Source organism: Xiphophorus hellerii, chromosome 18 (genome assembly GCF_003331165.1).
Source record: "Xiphophorus hellerii strain 12219 chromosome 18, Xiphophorus_hellerii-4.1, whole genome shotgun sequence".
In the NCBI taxonomy this organism is placed as follows: domain Eukaryota; kingdom Metazoa; phylum Chordata; class Actinopteri; order Cyprinodontiformes; family Poeciliidae; genus Xiphophorus; species Xiphophorus hellerii.
Window position 1 is genome coordinate 10,024,489 of NC_045689.1, and position 21,746 is coordinate 10,046,234.

Genomic DNA, 21,746 nt, shown 5'->3' on the forward strand with positions numbered 1-21,746 from the left:
CCAAGAGAGAACCTGTATGGATCTCAAAATACATCTGAATAGAGTATGAGAGAAAGAGTTACAATAAGGTGAGCCAGGGTTTGACAGATAAATTAAAAGCTCCTGGCTGATTTGAATAAAAGAACAAAAATTACACACCAAGCCTCCATTTCCCTTCTCGGAGAATAAACTTCCTAAAAGCACAAAGGCCAAACACATTTAACCCCTGAAACAGCTTGGCACTGCCAAACTCCTGCATCACAATCCCAACGTAACCCCAGACCTCTTCCTGTCATACTGATCCCAGCTGGGGATTAGATTTCATCCCAAATCAAAACAAGTCACTTCGTTAGAGGTAATTACACAGGTAGCCTACCTCATTGGGCAAACAAACATGGCTGCCAGCTGACACCCCGAAGACAGATCAAAGTGAGGGTCTGACAAGCCAATGGGACGAGAGCATTCAGAGCGCTCACAGACTCTTTATGTCCTCCTCCGCTCATGCGATTGGTCCTCACCCTGTTCCTTGACACAGAGATGAGATTCTGCAGGTGAAAGATGTGAAGGAATCAGAGGTAAGCAAAGTGACCTTTACAGTTGAGCTGCGTGTGAGAACGGTGTTGCGTTAATGGTGCAGAAAAACAGAGACTTGCTGTACATGCTGTTGTAAGGGGGCTGCTGTGGTCTGGTGGTCCGTATGTGAACCCGCCTGGATGAGGTAGATGTGGTACCTGTCATCCTGACTCTTGTAATGACAAGTCTGCGTTAATGGGCCGTTTAATGCTTTGTTCCTCATATTTCATGTGTCATATACCATCATAGCCTGTTAAAGCTTAGGATTCCTTGTAAAAGTCATTTAAAAAAATATTTCTAGATTAAAATGCTCCATGGCTATGATTAACATCTCACAAAACACATGCAGGCCAATTTCTCAAGCTAACCGTTGGTATAGCAGAAACACTTCTGCTCTTTCAGTTTCTCTTTTTTCCGCTTCACAACCTTCATTTGAACCCTAATGTTGCCAGGGCAACCAGGCAAGGTTATTCCAGCTTTCCACAAAGCGCCACCCTACCCATGCACTATAAAGCGGAGCCTATGTGGGCTGCAGAATAAAGGTAAGAGATGTTATCTCATGACCACATGGACAGTGAGAAATGGGAAGCCAGATAGAGCTCTCTGAGCGCCAGCTGTTCATTGTGACCTTACTACCTGTTTTCCCCATCACTCTCATCTCTGCTTTGTGTTGCTCTTGTGTGTCTTCGTTATCTCTTCATCTTCTTATTATTCATAAAAAGCAGATATAGCTAAGGGTTCACACAATGCCACTCTGCTAAATGGACATTGTTCTTGCCTGTGAGAGAGGCACTGTTGCATGAGAAGGTAGTTACACATGTACAAATGTGCATGTTGGCCTTAAACTGGAAGAGCTGGCACAAAACATAGAATCAATAGACTTCAGGATCTAAGACACAAGTAGATTCCTCTTGGACAATTTCTTTTCTGTTTTAAGATAAAAAAATAGAACTCATAAAAATTGCTTTCAATTTTAGGTCATATTTTATTAGCTAATTAAATGAGTCAAATACAAATTACTTGTATTTTTGCTGTTTTTGTAATTATTTTGTGGGATCAAACCAGGTCTACATTTTAAATATAACATCCTGTATAAATAAAGGTTAAATGCAAATAATAATTAAAAGAATGTCTGAAAAAGTGTTCAGACCCCTTGAACTGGTTCAGCCACAAACATTGATGAACTTTATTGGGAGTTTAATAAACTACCTCAAAGTAATGTATAATTGTAAAGTGGATAAACATTAACATATGTATTTGGTGCCTCCTACTACTATTGCTAATGCAACTCTTTTGGAGAATATCCATTCAATGTTTATCTTTAAGATAAACATACAATTTTGCAGAAAGAAGATGGATATTTTTTTTCTGTGGGATCAAAAATGATTAAAAAACACATATTATAAACTAATTACAAGAAATACTGATAGTTTTATTGTAATCCTCTTGTACTGCAAGAAAAAACTGCTACAACTGCTAATTTTGCACTACACACACTGCTTTGGATGTAAGTCAGAAATGCCAATACGGGACTCATTCCACATGCAGTAACTGCTGTTTATAGCTCATAATTGGATAAACCCCCACCTCCAAAATTATAAGACATAAACTGGAATAATAAACATGAAAATGTCTACATAATCCAATGTTTCAATATAATTGCAAACTTGTATTTTCCACTTTGTCTGGTGAGTAAAGCTACTATCATAAAAACAAACAAACAAGCAAACAAAAAAAACAACTCCACTGCCACATGTTGTTTACAGTCATCATTTTTTTGTGTATCCATGGTCAGATTCTCATAGACGATATTTGAAGCCACTGCTGTTAACCCCATACAGATGCAATAAACAGCCTTTGAAGATGGTATCTGGAAACCACACACGCCACCAAAAACACAGTGTGCTCAGCCAGCAGTGTCACCCTGCAGGATCTGCTTAGAGAGAGCGCACCGCAAGAACCTCTCCGATTACAGCTCCCCTGCTTCTGCTTTGACCACAATAACAAACAGGAAATCCATTCAATGGGAGGCACACGCACACGGAGACAAAATCAATCAAATCGAAAAGAAATACTTATGAACCGCACAGACAACAGAAAATGTGGCTGCCAGAAAGCTTGACAGTACATTTGCAGCTAATGATTATTTTAGTTGTCAATTTATTGATTATTCTGATGGTTAATCAATTAATCAGATTGAAAACATTTTCACATTCTTCAGATTTTTCTAATATATTAGAAATACATTAAAAGATGCAAATAAATAATTAAATTCCTCTTTTAAATAAGAAAATAAACATTTTGTTGCCTAAAATACAATAACAGCATTCCTCTCATGAGCACTTGATCGTTTGTAGCCCCCTAAAAAATTTCCACATTAACATGTTTACAACTCTGCTGTTTCAGCTTGATTTAGAATCAATACATAGTAGGGATGATCTGTTGAATATTTTTGGGGTTAACTAATTAATTGGATAGCAAAATGTGAGTTACAGTCAAAAGTTTGCAAGTTTTCCTATATTTTGTGTACAATTTTGGCTTAGTTGTTACTCTGAGTGTGTTGTTCCTTCAGCGAATGGCCTTTTTAAAAATTTGGCTGCATACACCAGTTAACAGTTAATCAATTATTGCATTGGTTAGCAATTTTTCAGTAGTCGAGTTATCCCAATTAATGCGATTAATTGTTTTAGCCCTACGTGACAGTTGAATAAGAGGAAACGCAAGAATTTTAAGGTTCATGTTTCCAGCACAAATTCCTTTGGAAAGTTTGTCTGAATAATAATATTTATTTTTCTTATAATTGCCCGGGATCTGTTGCAAAAGCAAAGTAAACCAACATAATACACCGATTATAATAAAGAATTACTCTCTGCCAGTGTGAAATGGGTGGTTGTCAGAGTTTCCAGTCTGACAAGGTGATATCCATCACTGTTTGATTCAGAGTGACGGAGGAAAAGAGGAGGATCAGAAGAGGAGAACATGCCCCAGAGAGAGCAGAGCAGGGCCAGGGCAAAGCAGGGGGGATAAAAGGAGGGAGAGCGAGCGCTTCCTTTGGTGGGTTTCCCCCCGAGGGCAAGAGAGGAGGAGAGGGGCTGCTCCCCTGACAGATCTGAAGATGTCCTGTTTTGCTTTCGCTCAGCTCTCCCTCTTCCTGCAGGAAGCAACATCATGCTGGGCACCAAAGTCTTGGCAAGCTCTGGCCGTCGAGGTCTGATACTGATGTGCGCCGTCTACAGGGGTAATGTGCTGCTAATAGGTCGACAGACAGATGTGCAACAAGTCAGAAGTGATTGGCGTGAGAAGTTGAGGAAGGCCTGCAAGTAGCTGAAAGTGTTTACGCGGAAAGATCACAATGCTGCGTCTGGGAAGCGTGTTACAACTCAAACACACAAAACCAGAAACAAAAAATGTGGAATGAGCATGAATTTAGTCCCCCAAAGTCTTGGTAGAACCACATTTTATTGCAGTTTCAGATCATGTCTTTTGGGGGATTTCTCTGTCAGCTTTGTACATCTAAATTTCTCCACATTCTTCTTGACAAAATAGCCCAGCCTCAGTCAGACTGGATGGAGAACATCAAGTTTTAAGTCCTGCCACATCTTGTCAATTGGTACATGAAATGTTGTGGCTCCTGCTTTATGTTTAGGGTTGTTGTTGTGACCCTCTCCCCAGTCACAAGATGTTTGCAGCCCCTAGCAGGTTTTCTTAAAAGATTCCCCTGAAAATCATCTTCATTCAAGTTGCCATTAACTCCGATCGGCATCCATATCCCTGCTCCAGGAGGAGTGAATGCTGGACGTCAATGACTCTATACAAGGTTTTCTTAAACTACTTTAAATAATTAAGTGAGCTTACCAAACTGCTTGATAACTAGGATTAGTCAGAGTGTATGAATAATTGAAATGAAATGATTTAAACGCAAGTTGTCAGTTCAAAGAAGTGGAAGAAAATACTTTCTATCGTTTAAATACAAACAAAATCCAATGTTCAATAATGAGATGAAAATGTATGGGTTCTTCAAAAAAACAACAATTTGAGAGTGAAACACTCTCAAACAGAGCTTCTTTTATTTCAGTACCTTCAACACACACAGTGAGAAAAACATAACCATTCATGAATTTCAGCAAGAATGACTGAAGATAGAAAAGTCAAACTCTTACACTCTATTTCACACACACCTACTGAGGAGCATTGTGTTCTCATGTCTGTCCACACTTTGGTAATTCACAGTGACATCACCAATAGCAAACACACACACACACATGCACCCCTACACATCCTCTCTCTCTCTGCGGCCTGAGGGACTCCCAGGACTGACTTCTTGCTTCATCTCTTCTGCTTTCCCTCCTCTCTCCTTCTACTCTGACCACTCGTTCACACCGCCTGCCTCTGTGCACGTGTTTTCCTCTCATTCTTAGCGCGAGGCTTTATCTCTGGATCAGATAAGGAACTTCGGTACTGGTCTTAAACCTTCAGCAGATCTGTCCAAACACATGAGCTCATGTCAGAGCGCTGCTGCTGCTTGTTAACTCCATGATCTAATATAGGGCCCATGTGTTCATGGTTCGCTCTGTTTGGAGATGTGGTGGGCTGTTTTTCACTCCATCTCAAATTCCAATCATTTTCTCATTCTGTGATTTCCTTTTTTGCCGTTGCAGCTCTTAATTTGGATAGTTGTGTAATCTTCTCTTCCTCCTTCCTTTATGTCCAGCTTCAAAATGATCATGTTAACACCATCAGATATGGGGAACTTAAACAAGAGTCTTCATCAGGACAACAAAGCTAAAGCCACACAGGAGGAGCCGGGCTCGACCTGCATGATGTTAGTTCACACAGCAGACAAATGCCATCCAAATCTGTTTTGTTTTTTTTGCCTATATGCAACACATGTACAGGTTTTTCAGTCTGAATTTCCCAATTCCAATCTTTTCACCCCCCAAAAATCAGATCAGTGCCACTTCCATATGTGGAATTAATTTGGATATGTATCCGATTGTTTTCAAAGCGTTTCCTGTCTGAATGGTGATGTTGCATTTTATCTGGCTTTTATGTCATCGATGTGAGACGTGTCATAATTCTGCAAAAGCCAAACGAGGTAAACAATTACTAAAAATCATCATTATGAACTTATGGAAGAAGTATGTGTCACTGAAGCACAACACATCACAATCCCCACTAACAAACTTCTCTCCAGAAGTTACAGTCAATGCTCCACAAAAGACCATTGCTCTAGTGTTGCTTTCTTTTCATTAGCTTCCTTTGGGTTATCATCTTGTGACGGTACTGTTGGCTCCCATTGCTGAATAAAGGCTGAAAGCAATCCATAGAGGCATCCATTATTACTTCCATAAACTGTGTGCTGCTGTGTGTCATCAGAGTTCTTCTTCTGCACTTGAGGGTAGCTTTGGGCATATAAACAGTTCTCACAGAAGTCTGATTGAGGTCAGGTTTAATTAGTAGTATGAATGACCATTCAAAAAAATAAAAAATGAAAAAATCAGATTTCAACAAAAATTGTGTCCCGCATGTACAGTAAAGGATGCAGTAACGTTACGAGTGTGCTCAATGTTTGCAAAAGTAAACATGGCAGTAATGGTGGCGCATATGTTGCGATTTGAAAGTTATTGCCGAACCGGAGCCAGCACATTAACGCCTTAATTCTCATTATGGTCTGCCATGGTTCTAATCCAACCAAACATTGGATTAGAACCACATATCCAAGTGTCCCAGGTCACCTTTGTAAAAAATTGGGTCTGTGTAATTCAGACTGTCAGGATATCAGATAGAGTCGCATAAAAGCAAAAAACATAAAATAAAAATCTGCAGTGTGAAAGTAGCCTAAGAGAACAAAGCATGAGTATTTCATTTTTTGTGCATATGTGCACGTGTATTTCATCATCCTGTGTGGCTGTTTGGTGACTGTCTTGTGTCTGTGTGTGTATATTTCATCCCTGCGGGGAGGGCAGGTGGGGGAGCATTAAGAGGGGGGACTAAGGTTACCCTCTATGGAGGCAGCGAGGGGTCACGCCGCGGCGGGACACTTCTCAGGGGCGACCCTGCCACCCCTCGTGGCCTCCTGAGCAGACGGGACTTCTGAGGAGAGAAGAGGAAGGACCAGAGGAGAGACCCCCGGAGAACAGGACCCCCGGTCTGCCCCCAGACCCTAAACCCCGGCCCCATCAGGGCCCGACCCAGGCCCAATGTGTTCCCAATCAGGAGAAACACAAACAATACTTTTATTAAAGAAAGGAGGCCGCTGAAGGCGGCCACACGAACAAAAGTAAAAGAGAAACACCTTTTTCCTCAAGGTAAAGCTAAAATTGAGAACGTTCCAGGTTTATTAACACAAAGTTACTTTAAATAACTTCTGGCAAATAGTTTTCAGATTCCTATTATCACCCTCATACACAACTCCAAATTCCGCCTTCCTCTTCCTCCTCCATTCTTGGTCTCTATCCGGGAAAACAAACGGAGGGATTAGGGATTTGTGGAGGGGTAATGGGAGCCAGGTGGAGGAGTGTGACTGTAGGGGTCTCCTGCCAGATTAGGGAGGAGGAGAAAGGGGTGTCTCAATCCCTCACACTCCTTCCTAAAGGCAGCTAATGTTTCTTTTGAAGCAATAATCCCATTTGGCAATTAAATAGGACTTGGCAATTATGAGCCTTTCCAGGCCATATAGTATCATCAGGCCTGCTACCAGTGATTGTAGAATGAATCTGACACAAGGAAGGCTGGGAATAAAGTGGAATGGGAATTTGCATAAATATGTTTTCATCTTTGTCATTTTTTGTATCTTATTTAAGGAGGAATACATTAATGTCTTGTCTGACATGCAAATTAAACTATGATAGTGCTAAAAAAACAGTCTCAAACAAAAAAAAGCCTTTAAATTGGTCTTTCAGATTATTCATTCATTTTCTTTGTTTTTCATGTAATGTGTTTTTAAATTAGAACAGTTTGAACACTTAGTCAACTTGTTTGAGGCAAAGATATAAATGACGTGATGACAAATGTTGCAACTATTATAATATATAGAAGTAAAAAATAAATAAAATAATAATAATAATTTGCATTTTCACCCTTCACTGCATTATTCATCCTTGCATCAATATATGAGAAACCTCAAGGTGATGGTAAAAAGCAGAGACTGGGAGCAAAATTCAGCTGATCGACTTTAATCCGAGCCACAGTTTATTGTTCCACAGCTTACAAAGAAAAACTAAGCACACTTCTAATGACATGAAGAGGTGTGAGGAAGCCTAAAGATAATTAAAGTGACTAAATAAACCATCCTTCTTATTTCTTGAAGAATATGAAGTGGAGAAGAAAACAAAACACGTGAGGCTTCATCCTGCAAAGAACAACTTTATCCATGCAGGCATTTTCCTACATCTCCTTTTTATTAGGTCACAGTTTCTGGTTCTTCTTAAACAATCTGCTGAGTTTTTTTTTTATCCTGGAAATTCTCCAACATGTTTGGAAACTTTATCCTTTTATGAAATAAAAGAATACATTAGTAGTATGATGAATTTGTATCTGTGATGATCATGTGTTTTGTGTTTGCTTGGGTATTTCGGATCTATATGCAGTCCCTCCATCATACACATCACAGTTCACTCTGTTTTAAACTTTTTGTTACTGCTCTTATTGCGGGAAATGTTTTAGGTGAGTAAATATGTTCTTTGAGTCATTTTCAGATACACTAAGGTCAGCTTACATGAATGTCATTTAAACTCTTTCTGAAGAGTGGCAGAATACACAAATAAATAAGAATAATTGCAAAGGATGAGCAGAGCCCTGTCATATTTATATCCCAGGTAAGCAGAAGATTGTAGATTGTTAATTATAATTTCCTATATATTCTGATCAACTTAAAAAGAAATAATTTATGTCAGAGACTTCTTGCACATCTTTACAATGGGTGCCAACAAAAGTGAAGCTCTCTGGAAGTATCTTCTACAAACGTTGCCCCCTTGTGGACCTCTGCTGGGAATAAACACACACAGGAACCCTTTGCCTGGCCGTGTGTCTGCCGGACCCACTGATCTAGGACTGATAAGAGTGTGTTTTGTTTGTTTTACTGATGTGTTATCCCAAACAGCTCCGGGCCTCTTCAGAGACACTGTAAAAACACGGGAGCTGGGAGGAGAAAAAGATTCTCTGAGATTGTGGGAGTTAAAATCATTAGGCTGTCCATGGATCTTGGCCAGGTCTTTATTGAGACATTGGGATCTGAGAATGGTTCTCCCTTCTAATAGAGAGCACACAGGTTCATTTGTGCATCTGTTGCCACTTCAGACCCCCCCCCCCCCCTCAATCTCCTCACCCTCTTTCTTAAATCCTCAGTAAGCCGGATGGAGAGGAATAATAAACCCGTATGCAAAAAGAGGTGAATTGCAAGTCAGACTTTTCACACCTTCTCTGTTTTACACACACACACACACACACACACACACACAACATAAGCTATGGCATTCTTCCTGTGAGCTCAAGCGTACTTTTCAGTAGACGATGGAGAAGTGTGTGAATGTGTGTGTTCACTTTTGGGGGCCGGGGGGATTCATCATGCAACACCAACTTATGGTCTTGTGTCTCTTCATCGTCAGCTGTCTAACAGGCTCCTTCTTGCAGAGACGGGACTTCCTCCTATCAAATGATCAGACTTTTAGAAACCGGCTCAGTTTATGTGGTCAGAGATTTTTCTATGATTCAGAAATCGTCTAGACAAATATGACAGACATGAAGCATCCAGCTCAAATTTAGAGTTTTGTACAGTCTGGATCACAATCTGATCTGTAGCTAAAATGATTTAATTGTCTCTTTAAATGAGGTTCATTAGGAGCAGCAATAAAAACATGACAACAGTTTGCACATCTTTATAAATTATATATATTTTACAATAATTTAATCTGAATTGAACATTAAATTCTAATTCTAAAAAAGTTAAACCCCCTGAATAAAGTTCTTTCTAAACTTTAGCAAATCAAGTGTTGTTTAATGGACTTCATCAGTTTCATCTGGTGTGAAATCCAGTAAAAATATCAGCTAAGTCAATAAACTAGTAAAAAAAGCTTAGAGTAGAGAAGAAACAACAACAACAACAAAAAAAAAACATTGGAAAAAACACAGCAGTGGCACATAATGTTTGACTTTATCCACACCTGAATTATAAGAACCACACTACTGCTGACCCAAAAGTACAACAAAAGTTGACTCCGACCTTCTCACAGCTATATAAGTATAATAAGAGGATTTGGGATTATATTCTGAGAAGTCAACAAGAACTATTCAGATTTATGGATCAGTTGTAGAAGAGGAAGAATGAGGCATGGCTCAACAATGCTTTAGGACTGTGTTGCTTTCTCCTGGAAACCTGCAGCATGTGGGAAACTACATTCATGAAGTATCTAGTTATATTTGGTAAAAATGTCATGCAATCTGTGAAGAAGCTGAGGCTTAGGAATTAATTTTTGGAGTCATTAATCCCAAAAATATCTCAAATGACCGCCAAGACAAATTCTGGAAAATACTAATTTGATCATTAGACTCATCTGACTTGGACGCTATTAATAAATCTTGGTGGAATTTTAAAAAGGAGACGTTTACAAAGTTTTTTTGTGATTGTTGCAGCCTAAAGTCAATGAGTTTGTGGCAACTTTTTCAGGAAGTTGCAGTTAAGGTTGGGATTTTTTTAAGCTTTACTTTTGCCATAACATGGTCTTACAAAAAGTTGAAATTGCTGAACATCACCTTTCCAAAAAGGATTTTGAAAGGTAATATTTAAAGTGCAAATTACATTTTTAGGTGTGTACTTGTAACTATTATAGTTACAAGTACACACAACATTTGCAAATGATGAGTGAATTTACATTAATAGTTATGGTTGCAAAATCACAACTTCTTGGAGGGATTGACAAGGATGCTCTAGGAAGTGTTGAAAAAGGCTCATCATGAAGGGGTTGAAAAATATTAATACAATAAAACAAAAGTGTCTTTTTTATTATTTAAGAAACCAGTTAATTTTTAGAAGCTTTTTGCTAACAAAAGTGGTCTTATATGATTTGTTTGTTGCACAAAAGATGCTAGTTTTTAAACATGGTCAGTGAACCAAAAGTAAGTGAAGATTGAGTAATTTTACGTGCAACTTTATAAAGGTGAAAAGTTCACAGTAATTATGAAGAGTTCAAATCTGAGTTGAGCTAAATGAAAGGCCTGTGGATGAACCATTACACTATGAAAAGTCAATTAGTGATTGAGAAGGAAGGGGAACATTTCTCTGTTATATGTTCCTCCCATCTTCCCCCTCTAGACTTGCTTTTGTCGAGGCCCCCGATTGTTCATCGGGCGAACGCCGGAGTGTTACACATCAAAGGCCTGCACGCGCTCACCGAGGGAGTACGGCTGAAACGTGAAAGGGCCTGCATAAAAACAAACACTGCCCTTTGTTCTGCGGGCCTGGGTCCATTTCATCCATGATTAGAGAACACAGTGGAGGAAGAGAAGGCTGTGGCCGTGTGGGCGACATAAGAATCGTCAGATGCTTTCTGTGACGGTGAAAGAACCGGAGGGGGTCAGTCAGCAGAGGCCCGGCCACCAGGAAATGTCAGTGTGGCGGGGTTACGACGGTGGCACGACACAACTAATCACTAAAGGCCAATTACATGTTCTGTGGTGGGATGCGGTTTGAGCTCAGAAACAGTCTGAACAATTAATGATGCAATATAAAAATTTGTCACAAATCATACTGTTGATGCAGTGTGTGGTGTAGAAAGAAGGCAGTCACTCCTTTGTACATGGAGGGCATTAATCCTCCTGTCTGTTTCCTGTCATATCTAATGCAAATAAAGGTCAGAAAAGCAAATTATACCACTTTAGAGTCCTAACCAAAGCTCATTGGGAAATACATGAGAAACTTTTGATAATTTCTTTGAGCTTTATGGAACAACAAAGTTCCTGTGGTAAAGATGTATAAGAAACAGATGAAGTACATTCATTATTTATGACAACAGCATAACACTGAAAAATGTAAGAAAAAAAAATCCAATGTTTTATTACAGTTCATTTTTAGATTAACAAAACTTTGAAGTAAGACATCAAGAATTTTTAACAACAACCACAAACTGACACTTTAATCATTTCTACTTCAATTTTTTATGTTGACTCATTTGTATTTCCTCTCATCAAAAACCTGCCTATGTTTGCAGCTGGATGAAAATTGTAAAACTTTAAAAGAGTGGAAAGGAAACAAAAAGGCTGAATGAAAATCCAGATTTATTTAATTTCCCTTTATCTGATAGAGATCTGCAGCAAAAAGTGGCATACTGGAGGCCACACTGGGGTCGCAAAAAGTCTCCACGTTTTAAGGCACTGGAGTCAAAATATCAGTTAAAATTTCACCCTAAAAATTACAAAGAGAATACATCTGCATCAAATGCCTGTGGTGGAAAACCAAATTTTTTTACCATTCCTAAATTGAGACGACTACAGATGAAAGCTAGCTTAAGCTAAATCTGGTGCAAAGTATCTTTGCATATTTTCCATCTAATACTAAAAAAATAACTTAATGCTTTTTGAATACAACATAGTAAAATGAAATTAAAGAATGGTAAAATGCAGACTCTTGTGAAGCATTCGGAACTACTGGGAAAGACTAATGAAAGATGAAAAAATAAGATTATTCAAATAAATATCAAATAAGTACAGAGATGCACTACTGAGAAGCACAGATTACTGTATGAAGATAAGATTATTATATAAAATTCAAATAGAAGGTTTTTCTGGCAGCGAGGTCTTTAGTGAAACAGTTCCGTCATTTACATGTTTGTGTAAAAATTCTGGTTTCAGTTGGACTCACAAAATAATAAGATTTTTTTTCTTAAACTATTTGACTTCATTTCGTTAGATCCGTGTTTCCATTCGGTGAATAACCGTGACTTGTGTAACATTGCAGAATTGAACCTATTTAACCTGGGTGTGATGCAAACAGAAACCCCAGGAGAAACTGAATTCCAAACTTCATGGATCCAGAATGACGGTGCCATACGCTCTGTATATACAATGCCATTACCTCCTTTGTTTCATATCTGTGGTCGGATATCAAGAACAGACCTCATATGCTTTGGTGCTGTTTGAGTCCATCGATCTGAAAAAAGAGTTGTATCTCTTTCTGGTCAGGGAGATTACATCCGACTGCTGTAAATCAGACACAGGTGGATGAACTTCCTTCTTTCTCTGTCTACCTCTTAGCTAACCCTTCCTTAACCTCTCCTTTCTTTCCCTCTTTGTCAGCGTCTTCCCTTTTCTCCCCCCTTGACACGCTCGTCTTGCTGTACTCTGGCTCAGGCTATTGTGAAAAGTGGAACGACAAGAAAGAAATGACCTCCAGTTGCATACACATATGTGTAATCATACATCTCCAGTGAGTAATGAATTAGGATAGTTTCAGCTGCTCGTTTTTTAAGCTCTGTTAAGAAGAAATGTGTGAAGTGAAACATATCCTTGAATTTCCATGGTAAAAGAATTAGTTTTTTTTTTTTTAAGGTTTGCGTACAACAGCTTCTGTGACCCAGAAAGTCTGGTTTGAATCCTTTTCATGTCTTTGAAAACTTTTGAGAGAAGAAAACTTCAGCTTTTTGTGCACCCTACACAGGGTCTATAAAAAGTATTCAATCACTTCGATGATTTATCCTTTAATTGCTATTACGAATCAATCATGATCAACAAAATTGTTTTTTTTTGACAAAATAATTTACCAACCCACCTTCCCCCCAATGCACTGCTTTCTTATCTAATATATTTTTATGTTTGAATCTCACTTTTGTGTCAGAATGGGTGTGCCATGTCCGGAACCGACGATCCATGATGCAACTGTCCAATGTTTGGTTCCCCATCTGAGTCGTTTGCTTCATGTCTACGCCCTTCTCTCTCTGCCTTTCTTCCTGTTGAGCTGCTTTTGTGCTGCTATTCAGCATCAACATTTTTTTTCAAACTAAAAAAAAACTGAATAAAAAGAAAATATAACATAGAGAAGCAGCATTCAGTTTCCCTGCACCACAAATCTGTAACAAACCTCCAGAAAAACATCTAAAACACAGTTCATTTAAATTAAGACTAAAACCTCGCTTATTTATAGTTGCCTTTTATATATATATGTCATATTTGATATGTATTGCTGATTTTGATGCTAGAATTGGACAAAATGTAATATTTATTGCTTGTTCCACAATTGGTGACATTATGATGTTTTTATGCTGTAAATCACTTTGAACTGCCTTGTTGCTGAAAGTTAATATGTTATACAAACAAACTTGACTTGACTACAACTGGTGTGTCAAACTTTGTATTTTAGCCACTCACATATTTCACCCTTGACTACAGTAGCACTATTTTTTTTTAAAAGCATAAATATTGCTCCCAAGTTGCCGCTTCTGGAATTGGAGTAAACATTCCTAGAAGGCCATCTTCCGCCGTGTCAGCGTGTCCTCTTCCAGGCGCTGCAGCTCAGATCGATGAGGAACAAGAGGTTCTCCAAAAACTCCTCAAGGACAAAGCCTCAGCTGTTTCTGTCTGCTGGAATCATACTTGGATGAGATTTTAATCAATGTTTTATTTATTTATTTCTTTGTTTGAAAACTGCCAAGGTTTATGGAACTAATAATTGCTGTGTGTGAACACATAGTAATTCTTTGTTGTTTTTATTTTCAACTCCAATCCCTGATTTAGCAAGAAATACAACCTAATGCAGAAATGTTGACAGGCTTATTGCCAAGTTAATCTGTTTACAAAAAAAAATCCCCACTGTACAGACAGTGAGCCACTGCATGTTATGACAGATGAAACACTAATATTATGACAGCAACACTAAGTGTTTAAAAGATGATTTAACAGTAATAGGATAGGGAAAGTACTTCTGCAGGTCCAACCAGTTACAATGTGTCAGCCTTTCATGGGCTGATGAGCAGAGATGAGTTTTTTATATCATCAGCAGAAATCTATCAGATTCTGACAGATTCTCAAGAGCAATACGCAGCCACAGTTACAGTTAACACTACTGCAGTGAAAACCGCATAGCTAGAGATGGCTGCCAGACGGATGGAAAGCAGTCAAATAAAAGAGGATGTCCCAGTTGTCTTTCATGTGTTCATGACTCAAGTTCAGAGATGGTAGAGAAAAGAGAAATTTTGCAATGAAAGGGGGCACAGAAAACTAAAAAACTTTCAGCAGTGAAGGACAGAATAAGATAGCAATGCTAGCTAACATTAAACAAGAGGCTTTCAGCAGGAACACTTATCAAAGGTCTGGCAAACACTAACAAAATGGTAAACATGTTTAGAAGAGGACAGGAATCATGGCAGGGATGTTCCATGCTGATTTATACTTTTTTATTTTATTTAAAAAGCTTAAAAACTTTCTGGATTGCTAGATGAACCTTAAAAAATGAGTCCAAAAGGAAGATAAACGGATAAATCAGGTCTCTGACATTTAATATTTCAACCATGTTTTAGCTTTAATTTGCTGTGCGATTTTCATTTTCTCCTGTTCATGTGTACCGGGTACGCAGACGATGTATGACCATATCAAAACACATTATGGATGTTACTGTGTGAGTAAGTGCTTTATGTGCCTTGCACAGCCAAATCAAGAGTTGTCACCGCATTCATGGTGCAAAGTTGAGCTTTTTCCTAGTGAAAGGTTCCTCCATGTCCCCCAATCCTGTTTGTGGTGTTCATGGACAGAATCTTCAGGTGTAGTAGTGGAGACAAACAGACAGACAGATGTTTTGTTACTTCATAAACTTAGCACTTTGCTAGTTTTTTAGCTGCTCTCTGTTTAGCTCTCTCCAACACCAACATCTGAAACCACAGCCACATGACACAAACAGAAATGGAGCTGCAACAGCCAATGCTGTTGAAATGATAATGACTCTTTCTCAGTCATTATCACTGTATAGATCCCTTAGATACTTAAGAGCAATAGAGATTTAAAAAAAACAATAGCCTGTAAATTCAGTTTTCAAGGCTGAGCACAAGAAAATAGGCAAAGTTTTTAAAAGGCTATGTACGGGCATATCTTACCAGGTGTTGGCTGGCAAAGTGTCTGGAGGTATCTGGTTATTTCATCAACCAATTTTAAAAACTATAAATGGGACCTGGGATTTGATAGGGTCATTCCTAATTTTAAGCCTTTTTTAACCAATAAATTTAATTTTATCTGCTGTAACGTCTGTTTTCAATAAAAGTCTTTTGCTGCTAAAATGTATTAGTATTATTATGTACATGCATTATTTCTAGTGTTCTTTCTAATTTGTGTTTTCCTGGAAATATTTTTCTGCTTGTTTCAGGATCATAGTGAGTTCTAGAATGATTCTGTACAAATGAATGAAGCAACACAACACAGCATTGGCAAAGAGAAAAACAAAAAAATAAATGCTTCGATCACAGAATCATCAGCCACTATCACTCGTCTGTCACAGCCTGACCTCTCTCTATCTGTCCGACTGGATGTGTTGACACTCACCATGTTCCTGATATGTGGGAACAGCCAATCCCACAACCTCCTCCTCACCCCCTGGGCCCTCCCCTTCCCCACCGCTGCCGAGGACGCCGGCCTCATGGGAACCGCCTATCTCCACCCGGTGCACTATCAGATTGTTGACATGAACAGATACCCTTGCAATCAAAATATTTTGCTTCTCCTAACACTGACATTGGCCTACATGGGATGACATCTCTACCCCCTTCAGGAAAAACAGCTCCTGTGCTGTGTGTGTGTGTGTGTGTGTGTTCATGCAGGGGTGTGCGTGTGTGTTTGCAAATGCCTGTGGGTGTCTGTATTTGCTGACAGGTGCACTAAATAATCGACTCAGGCATTTTTGATATTACAGATATTGGTGTGAGGGTTTGTGGCGATAAATTGAGTTCACACGAGGTAAAATGGGAGCAGAAGCTTCAATGCCTTGGTTGAAGTCTCCATTAGTGATGGAGGATATGAAACACTTCATGTAAGAATGCTACAGATATTCAGCACATATTTCTGACACTAAAGCTGAAGTCTAAAGTAACTTCCTTTCTTTCGTCCAGTTCATCCTACGCATCCCGCTGGAGAAGCCAATAAAAACAAATCAGCCATCTCAGACCCTGGATGACCCCAGTGGCTGAACAGGTCTGCGGGCCAGTTGGATTATTTTTATCTGACACAGGAAAGAACCCACTCATAACAAGCATTGGGTGAGGTGGTGACAGATCTCATTAACTCTATTCTGAACGAAAGACGGAAATCAGTACCAGAGTGTGAAAGGTGAACGTGTGCCAAGACGTGTCCCCGAGGTTTAGCTTGACCTTTTAACAACCTGAAACAAGACGCACGCAGAGAATAGACCAGCCGGGATACACGTATTCTTCCTTAGTAATGTCTTAGACTGAACCTGAGAAAACCTGAATAAACCTTGTGATCGACACATGTGAGTTCACTAGCTACATCAACAGTAATCCTACTCTGACCAAGTTAGTGACAGACATGTAACGAAAAGCCAATCATGCTTCTACTAACAGGGCAAAGAGCATGTGGCTGCAATATGTGATGACAGACCAGGCAGATCAGTATTTTGCTGGTCTATAGTTGTGTTCATGCCACCAATTTAATTGACTGGTCTCATTATAAATCCAGACGTTATGTGAAAAAGCAAAACAGTATCATGAAGAACAAGAAACACAGTCGACAGTTCAGAAATAAAGCTGAGGATTTTCTTAGAAACTTTTTAAAATTACTTTTGAATAATTAATTCAAATTAATTATTTGATCAGCTGTAATTTATGCATGATTGCATTAAATAAATTTTTTGTTAAGTGTCTTGAGATGACATTTATTGTGAATTGGCGCTTTATAAATATATAATAAATTGAAATTGAAATAAATTGAGCTGCTCAGGGAGTTAAGATTTGTACTAAAATGTCTTCTAGTTCACAGCAGCCATTCATCCCTAATTAAATTTATGCTTATTGTCAACAGGGTAAACTGCACTCAGTTCACATTTCTTGATTAAAGAATATCATTAAGTTCAAATTTACATAAAATGTATACAACACTTCCTAAGGTGCCTATTGAAATATACTCTTAGATTCTTTACTCTACTCAAGGTTTAAGTTCACTATTAAGTTCTGTTCCTGCCTTGTAACTGATTGTTTGCTGTTGCAGAAAAGAATTTGCACCAATGCTGTGAAAACCTGACCTACAACAGATCTAATATCTGACCTTTTTGTCAAACATTGTTTATTTCACGCTTCACAGACTGAATACTTGTGTGGTGGACTTATCTTAATCTTAATTAGGATGTTGGTATAAAAAATGAACAGATACGTTTTTAAGGAAACTAAGAAATACAATTAATGGTATTAAAGAAAACATGTCACTGGGTGGACCTGGCGGATGGCCACTGTTCTAATGAGCGCCCTTTAGGAAATTAACTGATTTCTTCTCAGAAACCTTAAACCAATTTCCTGAGGCCCTCATACTCCTTTGAAGAATGGGAATAGTAAGAGGCTGCGTGTGGCACTGGGTTGCCAAGGTAACGGGACATCCTGGCAGGAAAAACAGGAAGTGAGGGTAAGGGGTGAGCTGATTAGACCCCTCCTTGTTCGCGTGCAGTGAGATAAGAAAAATGGCCAGCCTTTTCCCCCTCTTTCTATAATGGTATAACATAAATAGGACCATCACTTGTGTAAATAAATGGTATCTATATGACAACCCACATTTCAAGTTTCTTAAAATGACTTAAAATGTAAAAATACTTCCAACATTCTAGGTCTTTTCATGCTAGCATGAAACAACTCAACATCCTCTATCTCCAGCCACACCACTGAACCATTAAATGATAGTCTGCAATGCCAGAGAAGGTCACTGTTAACAAACCACCTCTGTTCTTCACTTTATCATGGTCTAGTCCTCCCTATCAAGTCCTTGGGATGGTATCAGAAAAAAACACCTGCACGTCTGCTTAACCAGGTCTGTGGAATCCAAACACTGCAGTGTGACGCATGCAAAGACGCTAAATTATATAATGCAACATTGCACTTTAAAATAAGAATAGTTATTTAATAATGAATTTTCTTTCTTGGTGGACTCCAAATCAAGTTGTAAAGGAACATGCAGAGAATGACCTGTGGAAACAGGTAGCATCTGAGCTCAGCTTTAGTGGTCATTGCAAAGGCTATGTTATGAATTTCCTAGTCTGACTGTTTGTTTTGTTCAATGCTGAATTTGGTGTTTTTACATGAGGCGTCTTGTTAGGCAGCTAAGGGGTTTTTAATGAATATATATTGAGCAGTAGGCAGCAGTAATACTTCTGTTACATTTATAACTGTCTGTGTTTGTGATGAAGGTGGGTTATAACCACTAGTGAGTGATTGCAAATTATTGCTTTGAGATGCAAATGAGGCACTATATTTCAGCAGTAGTTTTAGCTGATGTTACTTTGTGACTTGTTTGCTTACTATTGCTCTTAAGACAAGCAGATACATTTGTGACAGTGTTCGTGTGATATTGATGGGCTAGCCTGCCTACTGTTGTTTTTCATCCATCCATCCATCCATTTTCTGTTCACCCTTGTCCCTAATGGGGTCGGGAGGGTTGCTGGTGCCTATCTCCAGCTACGTTCCGGGCGAGAGGCGGGGTACACCCTGGACAGGTCGCCAGTCTGTCGCAGGGCAACACAAAGACATACAGGACAAACAACCATTCACACACACACACTCACCCCTAGGGAGAATTTAGATAGACCAATTAACCTAACAGTCATGTTTTTGGACTGTGGGAGGAAGCCGGAGTACCCGGAGAGAACCCACGCATGCACAGGGAGAACATGCAAACTCCATGCAGAAAGACCCCAGGCCGGGAATCGAACAGTTGAAGCTAAGTTTAATCTAACATTCCACTCTAATATGAGCAAGGGTTGCTTTGGTAACAGTGTTTGTTTATGTTGGTGGGCTGGATTTCCAACTGTTAATTCTCAGTTGAATCTTAGGTTTAATTTAGCGTTAGTTTTATAGACCTTGTGCGCATTCTAATGATGTCTAATAATCTAATGATTCCTTAATATCGATGAAAAAGTAGTAGTTCCACTGGCAAATTATTTCACTTAAAACAAGACATTTTTCTCATGTTATGAGTAAAAGAATCTACCAATGAACCAAGCATTTTCTTTCCATCAATATTAAGGAATTATTGACTGAAAACAAGCTCCTATATCTTGCTAAAAATTACTAGTAAGTTAGTTTTGTTTTATTTCAGGTGTACTTAGATATTTGCACTAGAAACTACACCAAAAATACTTGGGAAGATTTTGTGTTTTTGCAGTGCAGGCAGAGCAATAAACCGCACTGTGACTGTGAGTGTTACAAGTCAGGATGAGGACATTTAACAACACACACAGAGGGGTTTTGCTCAGGAAGGTCAAATTATGGCAGAGAGCTGCAGCAAATAATATTTTCCGTTGTGCGATAAAGTCACTGCAAAGAGGAATTTATTTAAAGGACGTTTCCCTCATCCTTTTCCGCAAATAAACATAGATGCCACTGTGTTATAAATCTTGAACAATTTGCCTTGTGAGGTGTGAAGTTCTCTTGATCTTCCTCCCCAACCCCCACGAGATTACCTGAGACCCTGCTGCACATGAGAGAAGAAGTGGTTGAGGGTCTGAGGGCGCGTCACAACACCGGGCTGCTCGCACATGTCCAAGGACAAAGACCCTAACACCTGTGGGAGCAGGTCGGAAGTGAGAGGTCGGCGGGGGGATAAAAGAGGGTCCTCTGTGTGTGGAGAGCAGGGAGGCTGAGAGGAGGGTATGAAGATTACGGAGACATGCATGATGAGGTAAGTGCTTGAAGGCCCTCAAGAGGGTGTGTGTGTATGTGTGTGTTTTTGGTGGAGAGCTGTAGAGGAAAATGAGGGAGCATGTGTTGAGCTGCAAGGAAAGTCACATGTGTGTGTTGTCTTCACGTTGCTGCCTCTCCATGCAGTCCAGGTGTTCATCGGGGGTCTATTGTCATGCAACTGGACTTATTGGCCCCTCTCCTCCCTGTCAGCTACCTGCTCTTTGATGTCTGCGAAGACTCTCGCCCTTTTTGTGAGCGGGTCAACATTCCAGCCGCACACACTCTTTACGCATGCACATATGAAAACACACCTGTGCATAGGCACACAGAGAAAAACACAGAAGAGAGGAGAGGATGAGGAGTAAAAGGGAGAGGGGAAGGGAGGAATAACAAAAGAACAAGAGGGAAGTGAAGTACAAGTAAACACTTGCTCTGCATCAAAGGGATCAACTTAAAGCTAAGTCGAAGGAGGGTAACCTGTAGGGAGCCAAACAGCAGATCAATGCAAGCATAAACAGATTCTATTAATTTCTCAAGCTGATTAATGTCATTGTTGTGGTTGGAGTTTTAACAGTTTAAATATCTGGGTGTTAGCATTGTTAGCATGCTTTAATGGAGTATTTAGAAGAATGTGGTGCACAACTTATTTTTTCTTTTATAAAATTTCTACTTTATCATGTGAAAAAAGTCCAGAGTAGTAGATGAAAAAAAAAAAATTCTAATTTCTTCCAAATAATCTCTGTCACTCACTATATGTTCATAGTCAATAAAACACAATAATCTTCAGCAGTTTATAGATTTCAATAACTCGATTCACTATGCTAAACCCATCATATTGATAATTTTCAGAGATTGATGTTTTCAAGCTTGTATTTCTGTTAATAATGACTTTTTGCTTACAGCTAATAAAAACATGGCATTTAAGATTAGACTGTTACATTAAGCCAATAAAAAACATTTTAATACAGAAATGTGGACTTAATTAAAGGTATGACTAATACTTGCTTAAAAGTTGTTTAAAAATGTACTTTTAATCTAAAAAACAAGCCTTATCAGAACACCTTCTAAGTTTTTGAATACGACTGCATTCAAAAATATTTATTTACTTCTTGTTTTGATATGAAATAATCTTTGGGTTTTACTTTGAAACCCTCAACAGAATTTAATGAGAAGGGTTTCAGCTTTCCTGGGGAACTGAGCTTATCTAAGATGTGGAGCAAGTCACGTGACATACATAGACACGTAACTGCAGCAGGTAGTACAGTCTCTCTCTCAATATCTCTTTCTAATATGTGAAAAGCATGTGGAAGTAGGTTAACTAGATCA